The sequence below is a fragment of the Phalacrocorax carbo genome, chromosome Z, assembly GCF_963921805.1.
Source record: "Phalacrocorax carbo chromosome Z, bPhaCar2.1, whole genome shotgun sequence".
Classification (NCBI taxonomy): domain Eukaryota; kingdom Metazoa; phylum Chordata; class Aves; order Suliformes; family Phalacrocoracidae; genus Phalacrocorax; species Phalacrocorax carbo.
The window spans coordinates 45,654,143-45,666,655 of NC_087548.1; the positions used below are offsets into that span (position 1 = coordinate 45,654,143).

Genomic DNA, 12,513 nt, shown 5'->3' on the forward strand with positions numbered 1-12,513 from the left:
CCTATGGAGATGTGGCTGACTCAATACTTGTGCTCCCGGGTGGTCAGCCTGTTATTTAAAGATTCACTGGCCTCCACAAATGGAACAGTAACCATAATTACAAGAGGCTGTTCCACTAATCCATGGTTAACAAATGTTAGTTAAAAGATAAATAAGCCTTACACAAGCATTTCCTGGAGGTGTTTGAGCCTTGTGTTTTCGTTTCTTCTGGCTTCCTTCTTCTTTAGAGAGGTGATACAAGAAAATAAAAAAGATTTTGTAATCTAATTTTGTTCAACTGTTAGAAAACACAGGAAGTCTTTGAAGTTGAATTATCTTTTTTAAAAAAAAAAAAACACCCCAACTATTACTTTTTATTTATGACACTGAGAAACAGTGTAATTCTTTTCCAGGCTGAGTTTCTACTAACAACTGTGTTGTTTGTTCTATTGTTTATCTTATTTCTAATCTCCGGTGTTTATAGAAGGGAACAAGAGGCTTTTAGAATTTAGCACCAATCAAAAAAAAAAATTCTGAAGGACTGATCTTCCTTTGCAAAAAATGAGAGTATTTGCTGTGTCTTCGGTATACTTATCACCTTCATTCTTGCCACTTTTTCGCAGAGTACTTTATTGTTTAGTTGTTGTGAACTGTAAGAGTCTCTCAAGATACAATTACATCCATTTTCCTTTAGGTGACAAATTGTTGTCCAATGTTGGTGGAACTAAAGCTGGCATGATTACACAGCAGTGAAGGAATATAGGAACTGTACTGCTAGCTCAGCAGGGTAGTCACATAACTCTGCTGTAACCTACTTACTGGTAAAAGTCTCCACGCAGCTCCTAGCTGGATAGTTGTTTTCAGAATTTAAGAATTAACATTTATTCTTTTAATTTTTAGCTGTTTAATGTAACTTTGGATGCTCTCATTACCCATACAAATGTATAATCCTTCCTTGAATCCTGCTAAGCTCTTGGCCTCACACACAATTGGTATTCTGCCATATCCAAACATTGCTCATACCACCAAGGAACTACGCAGTTGTGCAGGAGGGATAGAGAAGCAAAGATTGTGCCTCTAAAAAGCATCTAAAAGCAAATAAAGGGGTGTAATTTATTGAAACTAGTCACTTGTTTAGGTCTTCTCTCTTAAACTTATACACATTTTAAAATGTTGATATAAACTGTATATGCTAAAAATAAGTCTAGTCAATATACTCTGTTTATTCTTAACATAGAGGGAACCTTTGTTCGTAGAAGACTATAGGAAGAAGTCATATCTTATTAGATGAGATGCTACAGGTGGAAAAAGCAGACAAAGCCTTCAGATCCAGCATTCCTCCAGCAAGTTTAAGAAGAAGCAGGAAAGTCTAATCTAAATGCAAATTAGGTGCAATTGCTCTTAGCTGACTGTGGTCGTGCTGCTTAATTAGAACACCTGAGCAAGAAAGGCCATTGATAACAGTCAGCAAGAGATGCTTGTGCTAAGGACAGACAGACTATAGGACAGTAGACAGGTGTGAGGGAATGGAGGGGAAAAAGGTGTTAATGTTTGTGTGGTGGGGAAGAAGCAGAAAGATTGCAAAATGCCACAAAATCAGTACCTCTGTACATAGGTGCCATTTTCCAGTAAAACTATCAGGTTTTTAAATTTTCTTTGAGTGGAACTATGATTATGAAAAATGTTCTTTTATTGGTATGTGATTGTTTTCATTCACTGTTATTCATCCTGGTCGAGTGATATTTGCTTTCCATCAGATCACTTATTGTGCTGGAAGAAATAGATCATATTTTTGCCTGAACAGGTCTGGGTAGAATGTGGTATGTCTGCATGTTTTATTTGGGTCATAGGTGATCTACTCTGGACATGAATGCTTGCCATGTGAAGATCATCTTTCGGCTGTGGTAGCTGATACCCCACATGTTCTTCTCAAAACAAATGTGGTGGTATTCACGAGCTTAGCTGTTAGCTGTGGATTTGAGAGACATTTGGTGACTTTTGAAAGCAAATATATCGACCTGTGCATTTCATAAGCACTGCTCTGTTCCCCTTACCTTACTTTCTGTTTTTCTTGAGGTTTCTTTATAAGAGAGAGTGGTCAAAAGCAGCTTTAACTTCAGGCGAAAGGATTCTTTGAGACAAGGCAAAAAAAATATCTAAAAAACAACAAATGATGGCAAATCATTCCCTCTTCCATCCACCACTGAGGCATTAAAGATGGGATCCCATATTCATGAAGGAAACATTTCTTCTTTGGACTGGTCCAGGATAGATATTGCAGTTTTAAGATAAAATAGCTCATGCTCTCTGTGATCAGCAGCTGGGCATAGGGATTTCCATCCATTTTCTTCTAGTGTCCAAGTTAAAAATGTAGACTTACTCTCAGAAGGGCTTAAGAGACTTACAAAAGACTTAGAAGACACTAGAAGAAACCTTCTACTGGTAAGGTTGATGACATACTAGAAGAAATTAAAATAAGCAATCTATGGGATCTCTAGCATTGGAGAGGCATAATTCATCCTATATTGACCCTGTCTAAGAAAACAGTTCAAACAATATTTTGTGATGCCTTATATATATAGAATCTGTATAATACTGAGGTACAAGTTGAGAATTTTTCACACTTTGTGAACAATATCAACGAAAAACCGATCTAAATCTGTTATTAGGATGGTATTTCTGCTGCTGAGCATTAGTTACATTCCCAGGCAGAAGGTCCATAGCTCCAGCAATACTGATTTAACCATAAGAGTAAGAATATAGTTCAACTTCTTGCTGAAATACCATAAAGTCAAATGATCACACATTGGTGACAGTCTGGATGCAGCTGGAAATCGAGCTTACAGAGATCTTGTCGTCATAATTAAAATCTCTTTATAAACAGGACTTATATCAATAGCTTCATTATTTCTGATATGACTGAATTGACAAAAATTGAAAAAAATCAGTTCTGTTTTTAAAATAACTTTGAAAACAATTTTAAACACAAAACTTGAATAAGTGTAATGAACATGTAAAAGTGTATGAATTAATTTACTGGCTACTCTTTGTTACGGATTTTAAAATTTTTTCTTGCTTAGGCACTCTCTATTTTGTCATGAGGGATTTTCTGAAAAGCAAGTTAGTTGCAACCAAATACTTGAACATGCTGAGTGCCTTCAGGGATCAACTTGCGGTTTCACTGAAAGATTATCTGTTTGTTCCAAGTCTTCAATAACATTTGCAGTGACACAGCTAGGTTTGAGGTGCAGAAGACAAATTATATCATCCTTGGACTGTTCAGTACACACAGGCCTGACTGCAAATTCTGTGCCTGAGTTTTAGCTCTGCAGAAAGACAGGATAGACAATTCCTCCCAGTCTTTTCAAGTGGGGCTGGAAAGCTGAGAGTTTTATTGTTTTAGTTTGGGTTTTGGAAAGTTATAACCACCAAAAGAGTTAGCCACCCGCCAGTTTCCATACATATCCCCGGTAAGCATGGGTACTTCTTCATTACACTGCTATTTGGGTACCGTTTTTCCAGCAGGAAGACAAGAACTCTTGGGGAACTGGCACCAGGGACGGCTGACCTTAGAGCAAGGCAGGCGGATCTGCCATGTCATCTTTTCTCTCAAGGATCACCCACCTATTGGTAGGATCCAATGATCTGTGTTGGTGGAGTGGATAATAGCAGCAGGAAGGATAACAACTACCTTCAAGTGTCCTTCCTATGAGGGCAAGACATTGTTCCCCATTAAATAAGCAAGAATACTCAATAAAGTTCTGAAAATGAAGAAATGAGGATGCTCCTGACTGCAGTCTGGGTCAATCAAAATAACAAACATACTTCTTAAATCTTCTTTTAAACAGCAGTAATTAATAATTTTGAAAACAGTAAAATGCTTTGAATTTCTGATGCTGAGCTTCTCCTCCTTACACATATGTTTCTGAATGCTTCACTGGCTGTTTTTAGATTAAATCAGTGAGGCAGTTCTCTTTTATTAATTCATGTGCATCAGCATAGGTGGGATGTGCAGAGGTGCTGTGGCAGGTAAAAGTGCAGTGGACAACATCTCTGTGTAGCTGCTGTAGAGGCAGAGTCCCTGCTGTATGTGGCCAAGAGGGGAGACTGGCCAGCTTCATTTCTGGAGATTCTGGTTAAACCAGAATACACTCTGATGTACAGAGTGTATTAAGGACCCTGATCTATCACCAAGTTGCCCTCCAAAATACTAGGAGAAGGACACACTTAAAGGTGTAATCCTTTCCTTCTGGACACTCTGCAAAAAGACAGCCTTTTTTTTTGAACCCAGCCTGCCAATAAACCTGTGATCTACAGTGTCAATTTGTTTCCAGCCCTGGGTCTCTCAGAATCAGAAACCGTGCTGAATTGTACCACATTCTGTGGTGGTTTTGTGATGCGGACAGCTGCCAATTGGTGCTAGGAGGCTTTTTAATTGTTCTCATCCAAAGAACACGAAGACAAGCAAAAGCTTATGTGTTTAGTTACTCTTATTTTTCTTGCCTGCTCATACTTCCCCTATTATAATTTCTGACTGACTTACTGTCATGGTTCAACCCCAGTTAGCAACTAAACACCGCACAGTGGCTTGCTTACTTCCCCCATCCCTGTGGGATGGGGGAGAGAATTGGAAGAGCAAAAGCAAAAGCAAAAAAAACTTGTGGGTTCAGATAAGAAAAGTTTAATAATTAAAATAAAATAGTAATAGTAATAATAATAATATTAATAAAAATGAAAAGGGAAAAAACCACAAGCGATGCAACCACTCACCACCCGCTGACCAATGCTACCACCCCCCGAGCCACGATTGCTGTCTCCCTCCCCCAGCCAGTGCCTCCCAGTTAACATACTGGGCATGATGTTATGTGATACGGAATATCCCTTTGGTCACTTTGAATCCTCTCTCTTAGCTGTGCCCCCTCCCAGCTTCTTGTGCACCCGGCAGAGCATGGGAAGCTAGTGAAGTCCTTGACTAGCACAAGCACCACCCAGCACCAACCAAAACATCGGTGTGTTATCTCAACATTATTTTCGTACTCAGTCCAAAGCACAGCACTATGGCAGCTGCAGTGAAGAAAATTAACTCTATCCCAGGTAAAAAACCGTGACAACAATGAAAGATCTTGGTATTGCTCGTATCAACTTTTGTGGAAGACAAGACGCTTCATATTTTATTGGAGGAAATACTCATATATCAATAAGGAGAGGAACAAAACCTGCCAAGCTGTTGGGTATGCAAGCTGTTCTGTTGCTGTAAAGTAACCTATTGTAATCTCCAGGAATCTACCTGTGAAGCATGTGGGAGAAGGCAGGACAGAGTTCCCTGCAGGAGGTCTAAAGGGAGACAGCATATTGAGATGGGTGCAACTATTCTCTTTCAGAAAATGTTATTTCTCCCATTAGAAGACAGCAATGCTGGTCAGCAATAGTGTTTCATAGGTGTCTCACGACATAAGTCTTCTCTTCTGTATTCCTACCTCTTCCTGAACTCCCCAACATCATGGAACAGAACAGTATCCTCCAGTTACAGTTTTTGAAACATACTGTCTCTTCAGACAGTGGCACAGTCATAGCATAGCCATGATTTCTCAAGCTGTCTTGACACAAGATTTCTCGAGCTGTAATACACAAGTAAAGACAATCAGTCTCAGGCAATATATGAGGTCTGCTATGCTTTCATAGCCACACAAAGCTTTCCTCATCTGAACAATGAACAATGCTGTTCCTTTACAATCCCTGCTTGGCCTATAGACTTGCCTTGTAGTTATTCCATATTGTGGTAAATTAAAGATTCAGAAAAGGATTTGCAGTTCAAATTAATTTCTAACTCAAACTGTATTTGTAAAGTAGTTAGAGAAAATTTTAATCAAGAAAGGGAGAGAGAGGACCTAAAAAAGCAAGCATTCTTACAAGGAAACTCGGATGCTTCACAGAGTCAGAACTAGAGAGGTACTGACGTCTTCAGAGGCCAGAAAATGGCTAAATTAATTAATTAATTACCTTTGGCATGGAGACGTGAATTTCACTTAACATTTCTTAAAGGTTATGTACGTGTTTGTCTAATTTTGGCTATGGAACACCATAATACAATGACAATTATAAGCAGGAGATGGAGCTTTCTATTCTTGCTTTACCATGAATTAATCAATTTTTAAAAGATGTTGCTCTGAGCAGATGAGGGGCTGGGGCAGAAGAAATCTGCAAAGTGTTCCAAGGAAGATGTCCATAAAAGGTTATTTTTCTTTTATTATCGCTGGATCCATGCAAAATGCTTTTACTGTATAAGGCTTTTAAAGGACTAGAGGTATTAACATAAGGAATAGTCAGTACTTTTGCATAATCTGTATACACTCAAAACTATAATACCCTTGCTATGCTACTATTATTAGTTTGCAGCCATAAATAAGTTTCAACTTTTACACACTTAAAAAAAAATAATAATTGCATAGGCAATTGCAAATCATACATCTGCTTCTAAAATTGTTCATCTCATCCGCACTATAAATGCAGATAAGAAAAGTACTATGTGTATTTTGGGTGCAATAATTTCTTTCCTTCTCGGGAGTGTAACCTGAATGCACTCTACTCAAGGAAGTGATCACATGGTCAGATTTTAAAATGAATTTAAATAGATCTGTGTGTATATTGGTTTAAATTTACTTGGATGTATTGCGTGTTCATCATGTTTAAAAGTTCAACCAGAGTCTCAAATATGCCAGCTGTGGGTCACCTCATAGATGCATGGATTGTAACAAAAAGTGTAGGCAACTAAACGTCTTGTGGGATGTCCCATCTTGGGGGACATTGTGGCACCAACTGGTACTTAAAAGACATAGTCTATCCAGAAGGGAGTAGGATTTAAGAGGTAAAAGCCACAGAGGTTCCCTGTCTGTGACATACAGTGAAGGACATAAATAAACAGAGAATAAGTAGAAATGCAAATGCAGCCCTTCTCCACTCAAAGATGCAAAATTACATTGCTTCCATCTTTTAAGAGTGCTGCTAAAATGACTTGTTGACATGGGTGTCCAAATGGATGTTAGACCTACTCTCACTGAGTTCAGGAAAACTCTGCACAGTTCAGGTCTTTGCCTTGTCCTGGTCTTTGCCATAGTATCAGCAGCAGTAAGATCCTTCTGGAGAGCCCATGAGGATGTGTTCAGATCAGACCTGGTTCTGTGGCCAATTGATTCCTCTGTGTGATCAAGGGGAGCAACTTCTCTGTTTTGACTTTCCACTAGGCAAGTGGTATAACTATCTGCTTAGCCACAGTAGCACACCAGCTATCTTCAGCTTTGATTTATCTACCCCAAAGGCTTTTCAGTGGACTACAACAATGTTAGCACTACTCTGTGCACAGACTGGTCTTAACTGTGGCTGACGCTTTACCTGCCGAGTGTAGTGGTTTCCTTAGCTGGCTTAATTATGCTGAAACTGTACTTAGTAAATTAGGAGAAAAACGGTTTGGCATGGCTTATAGGAAAATGGAAAGTTTGGTAAGATGAACCATATCAACCATAATATCAGCAACCGCAGTTTATTATTTTTAATCTCATTGTCACTCTTTTACATTATCTCCTTAAACTTCAGAGTGATTCTTTCTCTTTTTATAGCGCAGCCCTAGTATTTAGTTAGGTAATGGGATTTATGATTTTGTGTACATCAGTCACCATGGAGACCCACCATAAAAGATCAGTTGCCTGGCAACTGGATATTGTGGAGCGGCAATGGAGGGAGGAATTTTTTGTCTCTCTGAAGGCAGGGCTTAAGGAATAATGAAAACTTCTGCTCATACTTCTCATGAATGCTCTATTTTCAAGGTCAACCAAATGTTTTTTCAGTAAGGACTAATGCACTTTTCTTCAAAAGATGCACCGTAAAATGTTTCTCAAAGATTATCCTGTCTCAGAGTGAAGGATAACCAGCTTAAGAAGTTTTTATTCTCTCCATGCTGTTGCAAAATAAGGTTTAGATAACTGTGGGGCAGCCATAATGAAGGAGGTCTCTTATTTACTGACCGTTCTGCATTCATTAACAAATGAGCTACTGTATATTCAAAGATATCTCTGATCCCAGAAACTACAATGATTTTTTTATTCCTGAATTAATAGTTGGATTTTTGGTCACTGTAGATTTATCTCTCATTTCATAATATCTTTTTCTCCAACATTTAACTTACAGTGTAATTAAAAACTGAGAAATTGGGATCTTATTACTCTAACATATGGATAAATTTAAGAAAGAAAACTACTTTAAAATACAGTTTTGCAAGATTGACTTCTAGTTTAAAATGTTTCATATGTACTTGAATGTATGTGGTATTAGTATGTCTCACTTTACATGAGGTGTATACTGTATATCCTTTCTAATTATGAAATCAACTTTAGGTGAGTTAATTGGTAGGCACAAAATTAAACTCATGTGAGTATAATCTGAAACTCAGGTTTTGGGCTCTTTTGAAATACTTACCTGCCTAGCATCTTTTATGATATGTTGTATCTGGTTTTAAACAAACTTCTTTCCCGGAATCCTCTCCTGCTTATTCTGAGATTGCAATGTTTTCTCTTTAATATTACTGTTTCAGAACTGAATTAGTATTTTGATTACAGACTAGCTCAATGTTTCTGTGGTTTGAATGCTGGTGAAGTTACTATGGATAAATCTACGTCTCTGTGACAGTGCATGTTACAGAGAACCATCTAGTTTCTCAGTCAAGTGGTGAAGGCATCAGAGTCTTTTGGGTTGGAGAGATTTGATCCATACACTATCCTTGTGGAAGGACATAGAGACAGGCTCTTTGGCTATGAACCCTGCCCCAGCTCACATGGCTCACATGTACTCCACAATTACTTCAGAATATTTTACATAAAGCCCAAAGATAGCTCTTCTGTGTTTTATTTGTACCCAGCACATAGTTGTATTGTTGCTTGCTGCTTGCTGCTGCTGGCTCTCACAAGACTAAAAGCCTGGAGGAAAACTGCTGCACTACCCCAATTATGGGATCAGCAAGATGGACAGTGCTTGGAATCATGACCAACCAGATCCATGCAATAGCTATTTTGGTAGGATTTCTTAAGATTGGAAAGATGAAAAATATGAAAGTGGAAAAGCAGTTTGTAGCATAAGCAATGACAGTGCTTTTTCAGCTGAGAGACACAGAAGTGATGCATGCCTGTAACAGCATCTTGGTAGCAATTTTAATTCTTGACTGTATAATCATAGCATGCTCTCTCACATAAAAACTATGAGAAAGATGTGCTGCTATAGACAGTCAGACGAGGGGAAATTACATATATGACTCTGGAAACTGCTGTGAGCAATGTGCATTTTACATTATTTGACAGTCTCTATTGAGAAAATCAATTTTTTATTACTAGGATCTAAAGGGGAGAGGAAGGAAAACAACACCCGATTTGTATTGTGTTGCTTTTCCTCAATGCAGTGGCACCCAAAACTGTTGCTAATACCAAGGACATAGAGCACATGTGGAGCTTAGAACCATTGTTAATACTCTAGTTCCACATAAACCCATTATTCCATGCCTTGGTGTCTTTTACACAGCATTGAAGTCCTATGCCATTGAAAATCTACTTCATCCTGGACATTATTCTTGAAAACCAGCAAAGCCTCAGCACTATGACAGGAGTGTGGTTAAATTCTATGACTTTTCTGGAATGGGAAGACTGTTGCTGGTGCAAACACTATGCACATCTTCCAAAAACACAAAGAGCAGAATTGTCTGGGGTATGATGCAGATAGACACCCATCTCATGAGGCCTGTAAGCCCCTGGGTCTCCATAAAAAGACTTTACAAGGATGAACTGTGCTTTTAAAAGCCTGTATTTCAATAGATTTCTCTTATGGAAGGAGCAGATGAACATAATTCTGCAGTGTTATCTTGTAATGAATCAGGGCTTTGTGAATCAAAGAATAAGAAAAAAAGGCAACATCCCACTGCAGCAGGTTATATAGAGCAGCAAAATAGTAATTTAGCCTATTTCCAAGCCTAGGGAAGTTAATTTGGTACTGCCATGTCCTCAAGAGAGGCCCGAATACGTAGAGCACAGCTTCACAGGACAGTGGCCACTCTTTCTAAAAGACCATTCAAGGAACTTCATCCTTCCCCTTTCTCATCCCAAGAGCAACCACTCAGCTCTCCATGGTCTTCTCTCAGCTCTGTTTGTCCCCTCAGCAGCCTTTGGCATAAGGAGGTTCCTCTTAACTTTCACTCTTGGTTTCAATATTACATTTTGCCCGCACAACTCTATCTCTAGCCAAGATCCACCTGCAGCATCCTTGGTTAGATGCATAGTTAGTAGCTGTGGAGTGAGTCTAGATTCCAGAGTATGAACTTCTCCTGTGGTGTAAAGGACTATAAGGGGTCTTAATATTTGCCACTAATTAGAATATTCCTGTCATTTATTATGATGAAACAGTGGCCAGAATTTGAGATTAGTGACATTTCTCAAGAATTCAATGCTCCCTGAAGTTGTTGGTAAGATGCTCACTATGCACTAGATTTGGGCTGGTCTTCTTCCCTGGTGTTACTACACTTGCCTAGTGCTCAAAACCCAAGTATTTATTTTTAAGGTTGAAGAAGAAGAATGAGCATTTTTTTCCTTCACTCTCTTGTTTTTGTGAGGGTCATTGCAGATTTTCCCACAATTTAATTCTGAAAGTGTCTTGTGTTATTAAGTGAAGAAAACAAAAATCAAGTAGAGTGAAATTCACTGCGAGTTGCCAACGTTGCATTTGTTATACACTCACATACACGCACATACACACTGACACAGAGACACTTCTGGTCACATAGATGCAGCTGGGTAGCCTAGCTAGATGTCTGCCTTAGATCAAAACACCCCAAGTGGAAACTGGATTCTGAGTGAAATTATATTTCTTTTGTCACTTCACTTAGTGATTGATTTTTGTAGATTTTGGCTACTTTTTAAAAGAATAAGAATATTAAGCAGGGAAAACCTGCTTGTTTGCAAAGAATGCTTCCAGAATTATGGAGGATGAAATTCTGCCACTTCTTAAAGCCATTTTTAACAAGAGAAAATAAAAGCAAATGTTGAAATGATTCCATACTTTTAAAAGGCAAAACTAATATGGGTAGGCGTTGCCAGGCCCCTATTGTGATAAGTTTTATTGCTGTTTCACAGGAGTTAAAGTAGTAAAATTACATATTTCAGTTCCTCTAATCTCTGCTGACATTTATATTATTTTTATTGAGTTTGAAGCCTGGTGCATTCCTGAACTTTCTGGCAGATTTTTTTTTCTTCTCTTGGTGGTCTCCATCAACCTTTCACTGAGAGCGTAACTGCTATCACAATAGGCGAATAAAGTCCAGCTATGGTCAGCTTCACAGCATCTTTTATCTTTCATCACCTTTTTCTGTGCCACACAAAACCTAGTATGCTTAGTAATAATAAACTACTTATTTTATTCAAAAACAGCTCATTAGTCTATGTTGACTAACCACGGCACTTACAGTTTCACCGTCTGAACTGGCAGATCTATTTTTAGGAAGTAGCTCTCTGAAAAGTAACTGTTGCCAGACATTTTGGTGATGTAAGGTGATGCTGCTCTTGCCCGGGTGCAGAACTTCACGTCAGCTTTCCATGTTCAGAATTGCTGGGTCCTATTTACAAAATGACCTAACTTCTTTAATATAATTTGATTTTTATGATAACAACGTTTCTTTAAAATGAGCAAAAAGGTGGTTGTATGTTTCCTTTCTGAAATTAAGGAAGGAAAATCTCCTTCTTAGTTTCACAGATCTGCTTCTAGTAAGTACTTCAGCAAATACATACTTGCTTTTCTAAGGGGACCTTTCTCTCTTGCCTTTTACTCCAATTAGTATTGTGGCATCAACACAGCTAGGTTTTTTGGTCATGCATTAGCAACACGTTTGTTAACAGGGACTCAAATTTTGCGTTTAGAATTTTTGTGACCAGTGATTACTTTTAAAGGCAGAGAGAGAGAAGCTGAAAAATAGTTTTAAGCTGCTCTGAAGACAGAATCTACTAATATGATCCTAGTTTAAAATGTATATTGATATAGATCCAACATAAACATTGTTCACTAATCACCTATGAAAAAAGATATCCTTTCTGAGAATGATATGCTGCCTGGCATTTTTCATTATTACTTAAATAACGCATTTTCTGCTTCCCTTAAATATATCTCTTTTTATACACATAAAAAAAAAATATATATATAATGACACCCTTATAATTAATTTCTTTAAATATTGAAAGATAGATTTTGAGAGTAAAAGAGAACTTTTTAAAAAAATTATTTTTCTTTCTTCCTCCCCCCACCCCCGAAAGGGTGGTTACAGCATATCCTTTTGTGTTTACCATGCTTCAGAAACAGACTGACCCAAGGGAGGGCTTAGTGTATTGTAAACCAGATATTTATAAGTAAATATGCCAGAGAGGACAAACTGCAGGGGCCCTTCTCCATCTAGGGCTTCAAACAAACCCCCTTTCCAATACCCACAGACTTCTTTTTTGATTTAATTTTCAGACC

General features: G+C 38.2%; 1 long non-coding RNA gene across 1 annotated transcript in view; it reads right to left on the minus strand.

Annotated features, from left to right (window-relative positions):
* Nucleotides 1-4,812: 4,812 nt before the first annotated feature.
* LOC135310663 (uncharacterized) overlaps nt 4,813-12,513 on the minus strand; it is a 96,372-nt gene continuing 88,671 nt past the window's right edge. Inside the window, exon 5 of the long non-coding RNA XR_010370769.1 lies at nt 4,813-5,597. This is a non-coding gene — a long non-coding RNA (uncharacterized LOC135310663). The remainder of the gene's footprint in view (nt 5,598-12,513) is intronic.